The 20,844-nt window shown below is 35.8% G+C and overlaps 1 protein-coding gene and 1 non-coding gene across 2 annotated transcripts in view; one reads left to right on the top strand and one right to left on the bottom strand.

Moving 5' to 3' along the window:
- The window catches only part of IL1RAPL2 (interleukin 1 receptor accessory protein like 2), a 608,417-nt gene that overhangs the window by 192,607 nt on the left and 394,966 nt on the right, over positions 1-20,844 (top strand). The window lies entirely within an intron of this gene.
- Positions 11,407-11,525, bottom strand: LOC112470992. Its single transcript, XR_003043132.1, has one exon. It is a non-coding gene; the product is annotated as a 5S ribosomal RNA (ribosomal RNA).

Raw genomic sequence — 20,844 nt, 5'->3', positions numbered from 1 at the left:
TTATTCTTGAGGGTTTCAATCTCCTTGCTCTGCTCATCTAGTTGTTTTATCAATTCCTGAAATTGTCGATGTGACTTGTTTCGAATCTCACTGAGTTTTTTCAGAAATACCATCCTGAATTCTCTGTCATTTAAGTCACATATTTCTATGTCTGTAAGCTTATTTTGTGGAGATGTTTCTCTGTTTTTTTGAGATGCCTTGTCACCTTGGTTGTTCATGGTGTTTAATAGACTATTTCTCTGCCTGGGGTTTAATGGAAGTGTATTATGCATTTTTTTTTCCAGAAAGAAGATTTATTATATAAAGGTCTCTCTTTAGCCTATTGGAAAGAAGATGTTTTTCTTTTGGTTTTCAGTAAGCTGCACCTAAGCTTCTTGGATCCCTGCTTTTTATAAAGCCTTAATTTTGCCTTTTTTTCTTACATATGTTTAATCACCCTCGCTACTCTCAGTCCCAGTCCCTGTCAGTGTTATCAACAGTTTTGGTAGCGTTTGCTCAGATTTCTCTGGGGCTGCACAGTGTTCTGTCTAGGAGGATATGTGGTAGGGTCCCTTTGGATTGGGGAATGGGGCCTGTAGCTCATCTTCGGTTTTGCAACCACAACTGGTAAAAAGCAACTGTTGTTTTTCTGCCTTCCCTGCTTCTCTGCTTTTGCCCTGATGACTGGGCCCTACCGTTGGCGGCATGGAGCTCACAGCTCTTCCAAGCAGGTCTGTTCAGGGATCTTGCCGCACCTTTTTCTCTCCCTCCTTTTACAGGGAGCTCTGGCTGAGAGAGGCAGCTTCTTTGTTTCTCCCATTCCACAGTCTGACACCAAAGGTTTTGACATGTAGTAGTTCTTATGCACAGATCCCACATTCAGATGTGTTTTTGTGCAGTTTAGATGTTTTTTGTTGAGTTTTAGATATTCAGCTTATTGTTGTTTCAAGAGGAGAGATACAGGGACATCTCTTACTCCACCATTTTTCTCCAAACTTCAGGTTTAAACACAGTTCTGAGCTATGGTAGTGTGAGGCTGAGATGCTGTGTAGTTCCCAAGGAAGGAGCTTGGCAAGGTGCTCTCAACTTTTGGGATATGTACTGCTTCCATCATGGCTCACCTGGAGCATATTGTCTACAGTTTCAATCGACAAAAACAGTAGCTCTCCAACTTGGGAGTAGAATCCATCATTCTCAATCTTCTCATTGTCTTCACAATTTCTCAGCTCTATTTGAAATAGAGGGCCCCTATTCTTCTGTGTACAACCCCATCTTCTCCCAATCCCTGCTGTCTGCTTCCCAGCATCATGAATCGCTAATGCCAAAAGTAACCTCAGCTATTGTAATTCTTAATGTTGAACCTCTAACTATGGTTTAAGTAATGTGAAAAGCAGAGTTTTGTAGGAATAATAACTCATCTACTTTTTAAAATAAGGCTATGTGTAATTGCTTCCAGTCATGAGGCAATTCAGAGCCAGGATCCCCTGAGATCTGTGATTCCATTTTTGATGCCACTGACAAATTATGGAGAAGTTCACAAATAGAGATCAGCAATCAGCCACTGATCATTAGTTTTTTTTAAAGAAATTTTTTGGCCAAGTATCTAGAATTCTAATTATTCACTCTAATTCTTAGAGTTGATTAAAAACTGACTATTGCCCTTGTTCTGCTGAAGGGGACACAGCAAGCCAATTTTCTATTAATCAGCATATATTTTTAAACATCCTGAAGGTAACTAGCAGAGTTTAGGTACTTGAAAAAAAATGTTGCTTTCTGAACAGACATTTAAAGAAAAATGCTCCTAAAATTAAATAATTTTAAGTAGTTGTTTAATTCTTAAAATTAATTAAGTGATTGATTGATTGATTAGTGAACTGCTTAATTCAGTGGGGCATGTCACATTAGGGGCTGTTGCTCAAAGATCTCATAAAGAAACAGTCAGCAAAACTTGTAAAAATGAAAATAAAATATGAAAATAACTTAATATTCATTGAGAATCTAATTTTAAATCTTTAGTTATTTTATCCAAAGCAATAAAGTCTCAAGGCATTATTATTAAATTATAAGAATTTTTCGAAAAAGGTATACCACCCTACTAAGGTATACTCATTTCAAATTATTAATAATCATGAGTCAGAGTTTCTGTAAACATACATCTCAACTTTAAATACTGACAAGACTTTTAGCAAGATAAGGGTCACATATTTTCCTAGCATGTTTTCAAAGCACATGTAACTATTTAAAAAGGCAGGGGTAGGTGGATTGTAAGAATGCATTATCATAACTATTTCCTGAATGAATTTTTAAATCTCTTTTTGTTCATATCTTTTTTGTCTCCATTATGGCAAGTATACAGTTATATGATGGGAATAAGATGAAACAAAGCCACTGAGAATATCGACATTGTCTTTGTTGCTGGAGGACAGTTAGTGACCGAGTCATGGGCTGCTTTGGCTTTGATTAAAATTAAAATCTTGTATAGTTCCAGTTCTAAACATGTGTCTCAAAATCTATGTGCCCACATTATGGTGCATTCAAAATATTTTATGCTAACACACTATAGTAGGTAATAAAATGCCTTTGTTTCCTACAAATGGATATCAGTAAATTGTTCTACTTAGTAGTGAAAAGACAGTCTCAAGATGCAAATGTACCCTAGTAGCTCTAAATCCCACTGTAATTCTTCCTAATTTAAAGTATTCATAAATTCATAACAGAGACTCAAGCTGTTCATATATCTAGCTCATTTTATTTATCTTTCTCTTATTACCTGTTCCACTCGAAGCTTTGCAAATCTTGAAAATCCTGTACATGTTAAAGGCGAGACTTCATTAGTTAAAGTATACTGTAAACATAGTGAGAAGAATAGATTCATTGTCTGGTTCATGGAGAAGTGTTTAATTTATATGAGTTTATTTTTCTTTCCCTTGTTTGTTATACCAGCCAACTTTACCTAGTCATGTAATGATCAGAAGGTTTTAAGTTCTTCAGTTAGACTCTGTATTTCAAAGTATCTGTTCTACTAGATAAGGAGAATGAGTATATATATATATATATATAGATATATATTTGGTGAAACAGTTGGAGGTTAATGTAACATTTTTCTTTCCAAATGCCAAGAACAAGTACAAATGTAGTTTATTAAAGCGATTCAAATAGTGCCATATTCCTGGAGCTTCTCCACCAAGTATAAGGAATTTCGAAATACTATTTTTTTTTCTAAAGAATTAAAGACCCACCTAATCATTATATAAAATGAAGAAACTCTTCTTGTGTTAACATCTTGAACCTAGCCTTAGGGAAACTGTTTTATGAGATTTACTGGTGCAGTTTGGTTGCAGGTGTTTGTGATTTATAGAGAAGCTTAATGAAATAAACAGAATTTGTATAAAGAACCAAAACAAAAACAAAGTCATTAGGTAACTCACATGGATTATATGTCACATTCCTCATGTTTTTGTCATGTTAGTTTAACGTTAATGACTTGGGGAGTATTTGAGACTCATGCTTTGTGACCATCAGGTGTCCAGGGAATGGTTCATGGTGAAACTCCCAGAAGGATCTAATGTGATAAGGTTTGGGCTATCCCTCACCTCAGTCTGCATGTTTTGCTACTCTCCCCACATCCTGGCCCTATCAATTTTTTAAAATCTTCAAAAGCCTGTAAAGTTTTGCTCTTCTACTGCTGTCAAGTTCTTTGTTCTCTCCTTTCTTAATGGAATAGTTTGCCAGTTAATTTCTCTTTAGGAAACAGAAATATATTGCTGCATACTCTGATATTTGCATACAGTATTAATGGCACACTGCTTACAGATAGGTATATAGTCATATGTTTCTCTCCCCCAATGTGCCTCATGCAGTGACAGTTGTAAAACTGATGTTCAGCAAAGACTTTGTTGCTTGATCCTTGTGTCCTGTCACTCAGCTAGTCTTAGACATTATGGTCAGAAGATAGAGAAGGTAATTTTTCATCCTGCCTTATAGTTCTTCCAACCACAGAGATGTGAGCCACCTAGTGACGAAGTACCAGAAAAAAAAGATCAGACGGTAAGCTTTATTCTTGTCTATCAGAGCACAAGACTGGTTTAGATGATTTTCCTAGTTGATGTTAACCATGTTTTCATTTCTCGGTCTCAGCCTTACGGATCAACTAGATTAGAGTACTGTCATGACATGTCCTCATCTCTTTTCCCAGCCCCTAGGTTACCTCCTCTCACACCATGCACTAGAATGTTTGTATTTGTTGCTTTTGTTGCAGATGATTTCTAATACGTAATTTGTTATTCCTGCATGATTGTGCTTTTTTCTTTCCTGAAATTTTCTACTCTCTCTGTTTTTCTTTCCTCTTCTCTTCAGGGAAAAGAGGGAGGAATTTTATTTTTCCTGACAAAGAGAATAAGATACGATGATTGGTAGTGATAACAGGCTCTCCTGATCTTACAATTCTATATTTTTCATATTTATATTCAAGTTGTTCAATAATTATACAGGCCAGGATCCTACAGTTTTCAGCATTGATGATTTCTCATCTGAGTAGTTTTTTGCTGTTAAATCAAAGCTCTCAATATGCGTCTAACCTGTACATTGGAAAAGAAGATACTTTTGGTTTATAGGAAAAAATAAACACATATTAATATATTTTACTATAATTTTTACAATATTATTTGCTGCTAAATAGACATCTAGGTGGTATGTTACTGTAACTGATAAAAATCCATTAACAAACTTATATATTCTCCGTACAAGCAGATTTTTGTTTGTTTTGAAAACATTCTGAGCTAGGAGTGTATACTTTATTTTTCCATGTAATGATATACAGATATAGGTACAGATATATTTATTTTTGATAAATGATATGTGGTTTATGTAGTGTCATTACAATTTGTTGTATTTATGTTAGTTTTTTGTAGGAGTGTTTAGTTTGATCTTTGAAATTTCACAGCTGTGAAAATTGTTTTGTTTCAGAATAATAAAAGATAATTAATAAAATCTACATGCATTTTAATATGTCTGTATAGAACTTGTACTGAACATATAAACACTCAAACGTTCTTTATTTAGCCCTAGGTTTCACTTTGATTTAATTGAGTAACATAAGGTTAATGGTGATATGTTTGGCTTGCTCCTGAAAAATAAATAATTAAGACGACTAAAATTAAAAATCCTGTATTAATATCCTATAATTCTCTGTATGAGAACTTAAGGGGCTTCATAATATAAAGTATTATAGGACCCCTTTATAGCATAGTATAGTATTTATTTTGAACTTGGTCAGTATAAAAGTTAGGAGTGATGTAGCCTCAATTTTAGGTATACCTCTACTACTTACTTACTGTATGAACTTAGGCAAATTATCTTTCTTCTCTGGATCTTAATGCCACTATCCATAAAATACAGTATTACAACAGAAAATTGTAAGTCACAGCCTAATGCCAATTTTTTTTCTTATGGCTGATACTAGATTTATAGCCCAGATTTCTCTCTTTTGAAATGCTTAAGTGTATCCACAGGGATATAGCTTTAAATGTTAAGCAAGACATTCATCTTTACCTATATTGACTTGTTCCATTACTAATTTTTGAGTATTTTTTTTCTAAATTAGTATATTAATTTCTGTGTATAATGATTTTGTTAAAAGCATATGTAAAATTCAGGATGAATTACCATTGGCTCATGAAAAATGTTATAGATCAGATATTACTTAAAATTCTTTGCATTTAACAATTATTGTTTGAGACTCTACTGTGTTTTAGGCATCACTAGGAACAAGTGATATAAAAAATGATAAATAGGGTTTCTGCCCTTACAGAGATTATTTTCTTTGGGAGAGAAACATAGATGGATAAGAAAATAAAAAAAATAAAACTTATCAGCTTATGGTAAGTGCCAGAAACGTGCGTGATGTTGTATAGAGTGATGAGATGGCATGTATTACATAGAAGGGAAGGCCAAGATCTGAGTGCCACAAAGATGCCAGCCACATGAAGATGAGTGGGGAAAACATTTCAGGCTGATGTTAGATAAGGGCCCAAAGCAAAAATGAGCTCAGCATGTTCAAGGATTTTAAAGGACATTAGCACTCCGATATATAGAAGTTAAACAGAATGGGGAGTTAGCAAAGAGAAAGATGGGTCTGTGATGTAGGAGGAAATTGAGGAGAGACTGTGGTAAGAGGGAAGACAAGAGAGAGAAAGCATTTCAAGTGGAAGCTATGTCAAATCTTGCTGAAAGATAATTAGGAAAATAACTAAGAAATGCTATTGGTTGTGGCACTATGGAGATCATTGAGTGATGGTAAAGGAAGCCCAATTAATGTTGATTGAAGAGAGAATGCGGAGTGATGAAATGAAATCAGTTATTCCACAGAACTCTCTCAAGAATTTTTGCTTTGAGGGAGAGAAGAGATATTAGGCTGTAGCTAAAGGGGCATATTAAGTCAAGGGAGAGTTTTCGTTTCGAGATTGGAGATAGTAGAGCTTTATGTTTCTTGATGGAAATAAATCAGTAGAGAGAGATACATTTTTGCCAGAGTTGAGAAAGGGAATAATTGTAGAAGCAAAGTTCATGAAGAGATAAAAATGGTGGTATCCATTGCACGAAGGAGATAGATGTTGGCCTTTAAAGTAGGAGAAACTTTTTATCCATAGCCATAGAAATGAAGGAAGATTCTGATCGTTTATATTTGGGAATTCCTGTCTGATTCCTCCCATTTTCTCAATGAAGTATGACAATGTTATCAACCAAGGATCCAGGATTGCAGATGAACAGATGTTGAAGGTTTGAGGAGAAAAGAGAAGGAATGAAACAGTAATTATGGACCATGGAAAAGAGAACCTACTAAGGAAAACAGATAATGTACTCTATTTTGGGCAAGTCACTTGGGCGCTCTTAGTTTTACGTTCTTTTTACTCTAAAATGTGAGTATTAAAGGATATTATTTAATGTTAAAAACATGAAATTTAAATGTGTAATGATTCAAAGCTCAACATTTTTAAAACTTTTTTTGAACCTCACAGAGATATTTTTGAAATTAATATCTATCCTGATGAAGGAAAAAAAAATATTTGAAGTTCAATAATTTCTTCTAATTCAGTTTAATTTATTTTTCTTCTGTTAAATTCAAGTAAAATTAGTAAATGTAATATTTTTTTATTCAAAATACAGTAAAATGATCCTATATCTGTAAAGTTACTTTTCTACATCTTTCTATATCTATACATAGATGGCTGGAATGATATTTAGTAAATGTTAATAAAAATGCTTCTGAGTGGTAAGACTGTGTAGTAGTTAACTTCTTTGTACTTTTCCATATTTTATGAATTTTTGTTATATTGTTTCTAGAAAATAGTGAATTTATTGTTTAAAAACTGTTTTAATGTAAATAACATGTTTTCTTGCTGTGGTAGATAGAATATTGTGCCTTCCCCCAAAGATGTCCACATTCTACTCCCTAGAACATGTGAATGTGTTTGGTTATGTAGCAATGGGGGTATTAATGTTATAGATGGAATTATGGTTGCTAATCAGCTGACCTTAAGATAGGAAGATTATGATTATACTGGACTATCCGAGAGGGCCCATTATAATTACAAAGTCCTTATAAGAAGAATAAAAGACAGAAGAAAGAGAATCAGAGAGATGGAAGCTTGAGAGGGATAGAGCCAAGGAATGCAAGCAGTTTTCAGAAGGTGGAAAAGGCAAGGAAACAGATTCTCCCCGTGAGCCCCCCAGAGGAATGCAACCCTGCTTACATCTTGCTTTGAGCCCATCAAGACCCATGTTGGATTTCTGACCCACAGAACTGTAAGAGAATCAATCTGTGTTGCTTCAAGACACTAAGTTTGTGCTAATTTGTAACCACAGCCATAGATAACTAATATACTTGCTTTCACCCCCACTTTTCCAATTTATTCTCTATAGCAGTTAGAGTAAATTTTATAGACCCACATTGTCCAATATAGTAGCCACATGTGGTATATGAATTGAGGTGTGCTAAATGTAAAAAATACACACTGGACTTCAAAGACTTAGTATTACAAATATAAAATATCTTACTAATTATTTCTTACATTGACTTCAATTTGAAATAACATTTTGGAAATCTTGAGTTAAACAAAATACAATATTAAAGTTATTTTTACCTGTTTATTTTATCTTTTTAATATGGCTACTAGAAAATTTAAAATTATTTACATGGGTCACATTATATTTTTACTAGACAGCATTGATAAAAAGTTAATAGGATACTATAATTTTCCTTCACTAGCTTTCCACTCTACTTGGAATATAGTTCAAACTCTTTAACTTGAGCTTGTAAGATCCTGAAACATCTGGCTTCCGATACCTGTTTAGCTTCATCTTTTGCCTCTTCCACTCCATTCTAATGGGCCAAGCCTGCTTCTGCCTCAGGGCCTTTGCACATGTTCTTCACCTGACTTGAAAAATTATTCATCCCACGTTTTATATAACCAAAAACTTCTTAGCCTTTGTTCTCAGCTCAAGTCCATACCAAGAGACTTTCTCTGGCCTCCCATTGTAAACTAGGTCTATTGTGCTTTCTATTTATAGCACTCTGTTCTTTTTCTTAAGGATACTTTTCACAAGTTGTAATGATAAATTTATTGGCTTGTTTTTTAAATTCCCTTTGAAAATGCTCCCCATCCCCATGACCATCTATTAACTACTAATTTGTACTTCCTTAACCCTTCACCCCATTCTCCCAGCCCTATAACACCCCTCCCTTCTGTCCATCACCAAATTATCTTCAAAATTTGTGAGTCTGTTGAAATGATAAGCTCACTGTATTTTTTAAACCACTGTATACTTTAGGTCAGGCAAGGTATAGATGCTCAGTAAATATTAAATGAATATAGAATGATCAAATGAAGTATCATCTACATAAGCACTTCATCAACTGTAATGTGCTGAGTACATGCAATAGCCCTACAATAATAATAGTAATAAGATGGAGAAAGATGAGAGAGAAGAGGAGGAAGAGAAGAAAGTGAAGTAGTTTTAAAGTCAATTTTTAAATAGATTTTCTTGCTATCTTCGGTTATACCTTCAAACCATTGGGAATAAATAAAAAAAATAGGCAGCTATATTGCACTGCCTTTTAAAAACATTTGTATTTTCAAAGACATTTCTCCTTTAAGGAAGTTATTCTTAAATTACTTCTTTTTTCTTCTTAAAGAATATCTTCTTATAGGAAATTTGCAAAATTGCTGGTGACTCAGATTCCTACTTGACTTCTCTAAGTCATGCATTTCTATTTTCATAGAGTAAGATACCATGAGAATGGAGTGGGGGTGGGATGGAGAAAGAAAAGTAGAAACAAAATGAGACATTTTAGTAATGGTTGTCATATAATATGAAATCAGGACACAGATGTATCAATAAAAAAAAAAAAAATTTCTACCATCCATTGATACCTTTAGTTTTCTACTTGTCAAATCTCTCCTGCCTCTCTTATCCCATCACCCAATGGTCATTTCAACAACTGAATAAATCACACTCAAGAGTTTTTTGATTTAATTCAGTCATAGTGGTTGATCTAGCAGCCTTGGGTAAATACACAGAGGGTGTGGGAAAGCATTTACAAGCCATTGTGATGGGCAATAGGGTGTGGATCACTATTTGTTTGGCTTAAAATCAAAAATTGAATACTGGGGAAGATAAAGCTTTTGGGAAATTAAGGAAGTCCCAAATATATCTGAAGCCATTTTGCAATTGCTGTATTAGGGCCTTGTATAATTCATCATATTTAGAAGAGTAGGTGCAGTGGTACAAATATTTGCACAGTCTGTCAATTCACTATTCATACTCTCGGTGAAGCTGTCCAGAGATATATGTCTGCTTGAAACTGTTAGTTTTTGCAACACCAGAATGAAATAATTGTCCCTTAGTGTAATGTTCAGCAGTATTTCTGTAAACAAGTATGATCGCACTGTGCTTTCTTTATTTTTTTTCTAGTAAATTTCTTTTTTCACTGACAAAATCAGAGCTTAAGCTTACCCGTTCTTAAATGACCAAAAGGTAAATTTTCCTACCTTTGTGGCTTTTCAACAATAGTTTCTGACTTAAAGTTAACCTTTTCATTAGCATATTAATAGCCCCAAAATTTACCTCTACTTAGTAGTGCATTACCATCTACATGTAAATAAGGAATGTTGTAAAAGAGCAACAAGAGCAACATAGAAAAAAAATACTTATGTTAGGAAAGTTGTTTTTCTGGGTTTTGTTTGTGTGTTTTCCTTATGGCATAACCTCTCTATCTCTTAGACAAAGATTAAGGCCACTCTTTTTGAAGTCACTGAATTAATTCTTGAGAAAAGGTTATAAGAACCAGTCTTCTACCTTTAATAAAAATATCTTAATTTGATATTTGAAAAATAATACCCATGAATTTAAGTTTTCAAAATCAAGATTAATCTGCTCATTTCAGATTTGGAAAATCAAAGGCAAACTAAAACTTTTTAGCTCATATTTGTTAGATTAGATAGAGAGATAGACAGACAGACACAAGTATAGATATAATCAGACTTAAGACAGTGTTGAAGAATGGGAATGTGTCATTATTACAAGATACCACCTAATAAGCCACAACTGGAGAAGTCCTATTACATAATTCCTGGATAACTGACACTGCTTGCCTTAGATAAATTTCTGTCTCTCTTTTTGCCACCGCCTTACCCTGCACGCACGTACACACACACACACACACATACACACACACACACACACACCTATTTTATCTCTATTATAAGATCTTAATTGCTCTCATCTCAGCCTCTGTACCTTCTCCAATCATGGTGTCTCAATTCAGACTTCCAGAGAACAAATCTGTTTTTACCACTTCCTAGCTCTGTGGCTTTGGCAAGTCACCTAATCTCTCTGTGCTTCACTATTTGTATATTTAAAGTGGGAATAATGATGGTACTTCTTCATAGATTCATTATGAAAATGAAAAGTAATGCATGTAAAGTACTTTGACATAGTGTTCACAATAAATGTAAGCTATTATGTTTATTAATTTAAATTATACTATTAAAGCTACTACTATTTTTCTACCACCAGCCCTCTAAATATTCTACAGGTATTAAACCAATTCTTTAAAGTATCCTCTTCCCCATAACTGTCCTGTATTAAAGAGAAAAGATAAAGGCTCTTCTCTCATCTCACCTTTGCCTCAGTCTTATTTGCTTTTCATTGTCAAGAAACTGATAATTTTAAAGAAGCATATTTTTGGTTAATGTAATCCAAACCCCAAAAAGCAACATTAAAAACAATGCAGAATCTCAAAGCTGGTTCTTTATTTATTTATTTTTCTTTTTTGGCCGAGGCAACCCTTGGTTGACCTCACAGATTGCAAGGACCTTATCAGTTTACAATTGCTTATTTTTTTAATTTATTTTTTTTTATTTTTTATGCCTACAGCACCTGATCTTCCTAGGTGGTCTCCCATCCAAGTACTAACCAGGCCCAACCCTGCTTAGCTTCCGAGATCAGATGGGATCGGGCTTGTTCAGGGTAGCATGGTCATAGACTAAAGCTGGTTCTTTAGTATCTCTATTTCCCTCAGCTTCCTGAAACCTAGGCCATAATATTTCTTCATACTTTGCCTTGGTCCTCTATCCTATGTCTTGCCAACCTAGTTCTGTTTTGTAAGTTGCAGCACTTTCTCCTTTCTCCTGTAGTTAGTTTATTTCATTCGGGATCAACAAGTATTTACTGAACCCTTGGTCCTGTGTTAGGAAATCGAGAGGGAGCAGGGGAGTTTATATGAAATACAAAATCTTGAGGTACGGCCTCATCTTTTACCAGACGAGAAGTTAAATTTGTATAAAAGCTATATAAAATCAGTAGAAAATCCTACAAGAAAGGATATTCATTTCATCACATATACTGCAACTATTTATTTTTACATTTTTCTCTATCACCATTGTATGAGTTCCTTCAGAGTAAGCTCAGTACCTCAGTAATACTGTCTATCTGCTGTAGTCTTTGTCTTCTAGGGGCTCCTCAGATGCTTATTGAATGAGCAGATGGAAATATAAAAGGATGAGACCTGGATCTTAACTTCAAGATCTTAACAGTCTAGTAGAGAGGACCACCTGTGTGCATAAATAGCAATAATCCTCATCCCAGCCAACCTTTCTAGTCCCTTCTTTCTTCCATTCCCATGCATTCAGTCCATGGAAAATATGACCTGTACACTTATGCTGCTTTTCCACAGTTTCTTCTGCCTGGAATGCCCTTCCCTCATTTTCTTCTCAGTGAACTGTTATTCATTTCACCATGTATAACTCTAATAGTATCTCTTCAGTGAAGTATTTTCTGAGTCTCCTCCTCAAGCAGAATAAAGACCTCAATCCTTTGCCCACCTGTAGCCCTGTTCATTTACCTCTCTTAGCACTTAGTACATTGAACTGTAATTACCCATTTACCATTTCTTCAGCTTTAATGTGAACTTCAAAATGATGGGGAGTTTAATTGATCTTCATAATTCTAGGGCTGACAACAGTGTCTGGCATATAGTTACTGCTCAACACATAGATAAGTGAAAAAATGAATGAACCAATGAATCAATGATTCAACAAATAATTAGTACAAAAGCTCTGAAAGAGGTAAAATAAAAATATAATAATTGATAAATTGAGTAGTATATTCCCAAGTGCCAAGTTCAAATTCCCCTTTTCATGATTTCATTTCTTCCCACCTCAATCCCGTTCCTTTTTTACTTTTGTCCATTTCTGTATCTTCTGTCTGTCCTTGACTTTGCCATCAAAATTGCCCGTTATTATGGTAGATTCTATGAGCATCCAGCACAGGTATATGTCCGAAAATAAACAAAACAAAATTAACCATAGTTGGAATTACATCACCTGAAGCACAATATTAACATGCACAAATAATCCAGGGATATTCTGGTTAATTGCATATTTTGATTTATTCTTTTGCAGAGAATAATCATTGACTAATTTTCATGGAATTAGAATGCAGTAACCATTACAATTATACTAAACACAGTTAAATTTTGATGTGGTATTTTCTCAAGCATTCTGTGATCATTAGATAGTAGATATGGCAGATGGAGAAGATTGATTTGAATCTATACAAAATCTTAAAATGCACATGGAGATTTGTTGTTTTTTTTTTAAACTTCATGGTGACCTGCTTACTTGTCAGTTTACCTCATTATTATAAAAACAAGAGCAGAAAATATCTATTTTTAGTTTTTTCCCAGCTTTATTGAAATATAATAGACAATCAGTTGCCTGTATTTAAATTGTACAATTCAATGAGGTTTTTTTTTTTTTTTCAATTATACTTGGCATACAATAATATACCAGTTTCAGTTGTATAGCATAGTGATCAGAGATCCACATAACTCTCAAAGTGATCACCCCACTAAATCTAGTATCCTTCTTCGCACTTACATATTTATTACATCATTATTAACCGTCTTCCCCATGCTACACTCTACATTTCCATGTCTATTCTGCAACTATCCATTTGTGCCTCAATCCCTTTACCTTTTTTATTCTCCCCAACCCTCCTCCCATCTAGTATCCCTCAAAATATTCTCTGTATCTACGAGTTTATTTCCACTTTATTTGTTTTGTTTTTTAGATTCCACATGTACGTGAAATCATGTGATATTTATCTTTCTCTATCTGATACAATTAATTCAACGCAATACCCTCTGGGTTCACCAAGGCAAGATCTTTTTCCATCCCCTTCCTTTTAGTCTATGTGTGTCTTTTAATCTGAAATGAGTCTCTTGTAGACAGCATAGGTAGGGGTCTTGTTTTCTTACGCATTCAGCCACCCTTATCTTTTGGTTGAAGCACTTAATTCTTTTCCATTTGAGGTACTTGTTGATAGGAAAGTAGTTATTACCATTTTTTATTCCTGTACCTGTTTTTCTTCTTAAAGAAGTCTTTCCAACATTTCCTATAATACTGCCTTGGTGATGATAAATTTTCTTAGTTTATTTTTTTCTGGGAAGCTTTTTATCTGTTCTTCAACTCTAAATGATAGCTTCGGTGGATAAAGTACTCTTGGTTGTAGATACTGGGTTTTCATGACGTCGGATATTTTCTGCCAAGTCATTGTGTCCTGCATGGTTTCTTTTGAGAAGTCAGCTGCCAGTCTTGTGGGTGCTCCCTAGTAGGTAACTAACTGCTTTTCTCTTGTTGCTTTTAAGATTCTCTCTTTGTATTTAACCTTTGCCATTTTAATTATGATGTGTCTTGGTGTGGGCCATTTGGGGATTGTGGCTTTGGGGACTCTCTGAGCTTCCTGGGGTTTTATGTCTATTTCATCACCAGGAGAGGGAAGTTTTCCATCATTATTTCTTCAAATAGCTCTTCAACTTCTTGTTTTCCTTCAGGTACACCTATGACATGGATATGTTTACATTTAATAATGTCCCATAGGCTCCTTAATTTATTATTATAGTCTTGGCTTCTTTATTCTTGCCATTCTGATTGAGTGTCTTTGGCTTCCCCTTTCTCTATATCGGTGGTTCAATCTTCTTCTTTATCCACTCTGTTGATTTCCTCTAATATCCTCTTCATCTCAGATAATGTGTTCTTCATTTCTGACTGGTTCTCTTTTATAAGTTCCATTTCTATTTTTATGTTTTTTTTTTTTATTTCTTTGTTAAAGTTCTCAATGTGTTCATCTACTCTTCCCCCAAGTTCATTGAGTGTCTTTATAACCAATGTTTTGAATTCTGCATCTGTTAGATTGTTTGACTCCACTGTTTCTGAATCTCTGTTCTGTTCTCTAATATGGTTTCTGCTTCTTTGTCTTCCCATTTTGACTGCCTTTCTGTGTCTGTTTCCATATAGAAAGCTCCTAAGTCTCTTGGTCTTAATGTGGTTTTGTGAAGTAGGTGTCCAGTGTCACAGTCCTGAGAGGCATTCAGCTGCTGGCCAAGTTTAGTCTCAGCCTGTGCCCTTCCAGGGCCACCTGTTAAGATTCAGCAAGCAATCCACAGATGCTGTGCTTATAATTGCCTCAAGAGGCTACACCAGAAACCGCGGTCAGCTGCCAGCAGTGTGAGCTAGGTGTTGCTCAGCAAGATGTACCTGACTCAGTGTAGATACAGTTGGATGTGGCATGAGTGGTGCCGCATGTTGGAGGAGTCAGAGTCTCAGGTAATACTTCAGGCGGAGCGACCTCTGTTATTCAGTTTGATGATGTCTCAGCTATGTCAGCGCCAAGTTTCCACACTTGGAGTGGGGGGACTCAACAGAGGACCAATGGATACTGCCCATTTCTGTAAAGAGTGAGTCTCACCTCAGTCCTCACTCATTCAACTCAGTGTCCTCCTGTGAGTCCGTGGTCCCCCCCGTGCAGCTAAACCTGCGCTGATGTTCAGAGCTAGCAGGTCTGTCACCGAGGATGTCCACTCACAGACAGAACCCCTTTAAGAGGCTTCTGCAGCTATTGCTGCCACAGCCTCTGTCTCACTCAGCCTAGCGTCCTGGCCCCGTTCTATTTCCCCTCATTGCAGGATGATTTCTTAATTCTTTCCTTGATTGTAGGGCTTGTTCATATAGATACCAGGCAATTTTCCTTGCTGTTTGCTCCTTCTTTCTGTTACAACTTTGATTTGGTCACAAGAGGGATGAATGGAGCCTCTATCATCTACGCCATTGTTTTTTCTCCATCTACGCCATTGTTTCTGATCATTGAGAGCAGGAAATATCTTAATTACTTTTGCTTTCCAGTTTTTGGAGATATGACAAAATGAGCCATTTTGCAAGTGGCTGAACAATAACTGAGAAAAGCCCATAACAACTCATATGCCTCATCATCCTCATTAGCATCACTGGTTTATTTTCATGACATTAGCAGATTCCTTAATCTATATAGTCATTAGTCTGGGAGTGAAAATATAGAATCTTCAGATGTATAACACTTAGTTATCACCACAAAAACAGATTACTTCTATATCTGAGTGCTTTCAAAATTCAGAATAACACATGACAAATTCCATTATAACAATTGGCAAGTGGACATCTACAATGTGTGATTGCTCAGGGATATGTTTTGTTAAAATTCATCATGAAAAATGTGGGTCAGCAGCCACATCTTTAAAATTTATTTGTTATAAAGGAAAATTCCACTGTTCTAATACTTTTTCTCATGGAGTTTGGCCTATATTATCAATCCACTACTACTTGAGAAATATGACAATAACAACCTTTTGCTATTTTTTTTTAGCTGTTCTCTATTTTCTAAGAATCGGCTGATCTTGTGATAGAAATACAGCATAATAAGCATTTTACAGTTATCACATACAATTACTTTGAGTATTTTCTTTCATTCTATGTGTACCAAGAATTCCACGTCTGACTATTGCTATAAGCCTTCTTCAAAGCAAAAATTCTACTGAATTGAGAGTAGGGATATTGTTTGTTGTTTTCCAGAATTAGGCTTACATGCTACTATATTTTGGGCCAATGACCAAAAACACCCATAGAAGAAGGCAACAGATGCAAGAAAAGTGCTATATTTATTTCGAACCCAGAGACAATGCAAGTATCACAGAAAATTTTTGCCAATGATTGTATATATTCATCTGCTGACAGCCTGTTGTATAAAGCTGCTGAAGTAAAGCAATAGCAAGTCTAACCCAAAGTCAACTCAAAACTGATGGATAATATTTGATTCAGGGAATGAAATCAAGTAGTAGTTTTAAAACAAGTTACATCTCAGTGGATGTGAGACCTGCAGATGCAAAGCAGCTGATAGGAAGAGGAAACTTTACTTACTGGAAAAAAAAATCCTCCTAGATGTGGACTTGTGCAGTTCAAATACGTGTTGTTCAAAGATCAACTGTATCTTGTCCAAGAACACACAGGAAACTGGGGTGAAGATTTGGGCTGGTGATTCTTCCCAGTCCTATTGGAGGAGCTTGGATGGTGAGAGCTGTTCAAATGTGGAGTGAGCTCTTGGGGATTCGTCTTGGTCACTAGTGAGACCTCTGTCACCAGCACTGTGGGACAGATGTTGCATAACCTCTTGACCTATTGGAAGGGGATTTGAAATTCTGTGGAGCAATGCTGTCACTCCCTAAGTCAACCATACTGTTCCGCTGATGTTCAAAATCTCCAGATTGGATCACTTCTATTACTATACCTTGAAGTTCACTATATTTACTCTGTTATCTCCAATCTGCACTTGAGTCCAACTGAAAATCACAAGATTTTTGAGATTTGATTCAACATCATTAACATGGTACAGTGAGAGATGTTTCCATATCTCTCCCCTTGAAACAACAATAAGCTGAACATCTAAAACTCAACAAAAAAACACCCAAACTGCACACCAACACATCTGAGCATGGGATCTACACATAAGAGCTACCACATGTCAGAACCCCGGATATTGGCGGTGGACTGGGAGAAATAAAGAAGCTGCCTCTCGCAACCAGTTCCTTGTAGGAGGAGGAGGGAGGAGATAAGGTGCAGCAAATTCTCTGAACAGCCCTGCCTGTGAAAGCTGTGAGCTTCATGAGGATGGCGGCAGTGCCCAGACATCAGGGCAGAAAACAGAGACATGGGGATGGCAGAGAAACAACAGATGACTTTTACCAGCTGCAGTGGCAAAACCAAGGCTGAGCTGCAGGTCCCATTCCCCAACCTAGAGGGCCCCTTCTCCCATATCCTCCTAGACCAAACACGTTGGAATCCCAGGGGAATCTGAGCAAAAGCTACCAAAACTGTTGCTGACATTGACAAGGACTGAGACTGAGGGTAGCGAGATTGATTAAACATCTATAAGAAAATAAGGCATTATTAAGACTTTATATAAAGCAGGGATCCAAGAGGATTAGACGCCACCTACTGGAAACCAAAAGAAAAATGCCTTCTTTGCAAGAGGCTAAAGAGAGATCTTTATATAATAAATCTTTCTGGAAAAAAGCAGAATAAACTTCCTTAATGCCCAGGTGGAGAAATAGTTCATTAAACACCATCAACAAACAAGGTGACAAAGCACCTCAGAAAGAAAGAAAAATCTCCAGAAAATAAGCTTACAGACATAGAGATATGTGACTTAAATGACAGAGAATTTAGGATGGTACTTCTGAAAAATACTCGATGAGATTGAAATGATTCATACTAACAATTTCAGGAATTGAAAAAACAACTAGATGAGCAGAATAAGTTCTTTAGCAAGAATCAACACCCTCAAAAAGAATTAAATAGAACTTCTGGAGATTAAAAACAAACTGCAAGACTTGAAAAATGAAATAGCAAGCTTGGGAAGTTGAGCCAACCAAATGGAGAAAAGGATCAGCGATATCAAAGACAGCAATCTAGAAATAATTCGGAAGAAGAGAGAAACTGAAGAATGAAAAATAATGAAAGAGAAATACAGAAAGTAGCTAATAGCATCAGGAGAGGAAACATAAGAATAATGGGCATTATCAAAGGGGAGGAAAAGGAGCAGGGGTTAGAAAGCATTTTCAGACAAATAATTCATGAGAATTTCCCAAATCTAAGGAATGAGCTGGAGCTTGGAATTCAAGAAGTTAACAGAACACCTAATTATCTCAACCCAAAAAGGCCCACCAAGACACATTGTATTAAAATTATCAAAAATGAATTTCTCAGGGTGGCCAAGGAAAAGAAGAAGGTAACCTATAAAGGACAACCCATTAGATTATCATCAGATTTCTTGGTGCAAATCTTACAAGCCAGAAAGGAGTGGAATCAAATGTTCAAACTATTAAGTGAAAGGAAATACCAGCCAAGAATGAATGGTGACAGAAAGAAATCTAACTGTGGGAGGTGAACACACATTGTAAATATATATATGCCTTACTGTTAAAGTGTATAGTGGAAGCATGGGATTTTGTTAACCAATGTCACCATAAAAAAAAAAAAAGTTACATCTCCTTTTATAAGACATTTCTTCATCTTGTCACTTTTTAATGAACTATACATTGGAATTAATATGAAATGTTATCTGCAGTGATTTTTCCCCTCTTTGTAAAGCAAGTCATTTTTTTTTCTTTTCTTTTTTTTCTTTTTTTTTAAGGCGAGGCAACTCTTGTTTGACCTCACAGATTGCAAGGAACTTGTCAGCTTACAATCCCTTATTTTTTATATTTTTTTACTCCTACAGGACCTGACCTTCCTAGGTGGTCTTCCATCCAAGTACTAACCAAACCCAACCCTGCTTAGCTTCCGAGATCAGACAGGATTGGGCTTGTTCAGGGCAGCATAGCCGTAGATAAGCAAGGTCTTTGTGAAAGGAGAGAATCATTCCATATGCATGCTTGTTACTGAAAAATGATAGTACGTATTATACAGTATATCAGAGACCCTCTTTCACATTTAAAAATAGATTTGAGATGAGAAAATTAAACTCAGGTGTTTTGTTTTGCTTTGTTTTAAGTGCAACCAATAAAGAGAAATTTGTATCTGGACGGGATTTTTGAAGTCATTTGGTTCACTGATTCCCAAACCTATCTTAACATTATAAACCACCTACAAGAACTTTTTGAAAATAAGCCTTGGGTTCCACTCAGAAATTTTAATTCATGGGATCTGAAACATGGCCTGAGAACCTGCATTATAAGCAAGACTACTGGATACTGTCAATATAACAGGTCCATGTACTATTTTGGAACTACTTATCTAGTCCAACTCTTTATGCAGTATGGAATCCTCTTTATAAACTCCTTAACAAGCCCATTCCATTTTGGATTATTATAATTGAGAGAGAGAAAGTTCTTGCATGTTAAACCAATGTCCTAGGAACTTTTAACCAATACCGTGTTTCCAGCAACCTCACAATGAACCCTCCACAGTCAGACATGTAGTTGGCCCACCAGGGACTCCTTGTTTTACTTAGATAATTCTGTCTCAGGTACTAAGGAGTGTGTTTATCAAGAAACCAATTTGTAAAGAAAGGTACATTCATATCGATAAAGCAAAAGGTATACATTTATGCCCCTTAGTTAAAAGCTAAGATTTATTTGAATGTTCTCTCAGCAATAACAACTTAAATCTTGGCCGAGTATTTAAGATTAATATCTGTCACTTTAATGACAACACCAACTCAATCAGTTTTGTGAATTTTGTGAAGACTGACTGAGGAAGCCCAACTAGCATACTCAGAGGTATCAAGATTACAGTTGACTTTAACTCTAGCTTCAGGCTGTTCCTGGACAGAAATAAATCCATCTGCTTCTTCTGGACTTCCTCAAGGAAGAAAGACAAACCTGGGAAACCTGTGCCAAGATAATCATACCACTGAGGATATGAATAGTACATAGTCAATGCAGGACTTAAAATGATAAAGAGGATTTTTACATTGAAACTGAGGGAAAGGAGGCTGTGGGGAAGCTAAATGGTGAACAAAGGGACTAAGTGTATAATTGGAAAGCCTTTTCTTTCCACCAGTTCTTTTTTCCAGTAAGCTTGTTTCTTGCTTAGCTCAGGTCACATCTCTGTTATGCCTCATGGTCCTAGAGACACCACCGAGGGATGTTCAGGGTGTGAGTGTCCTATTCAGGTGGCCAGCTGGGGTTGGAGGGACAGATTTTTTACTCTGGGTCTCCATCCAACTGAGTAATCAGGGCAGGATAAGACTTACAAGAAATCTAGGAGAGCTGTAAGTCTGTCTCCAACAGATGCACCAGTATCTGCAGTTCCAGAGTGCAGCCAAACTGGATGAAGGAAATTTAAATATCACCTTGGAGATAAGAGAATGTCACAACCCAAACTCTTAACTGAGAAGTAACAAAACCATGGAGCGATATGCACAGAATAAAGGAGATTATCTAGGTTAGAGCTCAACACCGCTTTTTGCACTGAATACAACAGGGAGGTAGAT

This window comes from Pteropus alecto, unplaced genomic scaffold (genome assembly GCF_000325575.1).
Source record: "Pteropus alecto unplaced genomic scaffold, ASM32557v1 scaffold150, whole genome shotgun sequence".
NCBI lineage: Eukaryota > Metazoa > Chordata > Mammalia > Chiroptera > Pteropodidae > Pteropus > Pteropus alecto.
The sequence above is the reverse complement of the archived record's forward strand: the minus strand, read 5'-3'. Positions and strand labels throughout refer to the sequence as shown.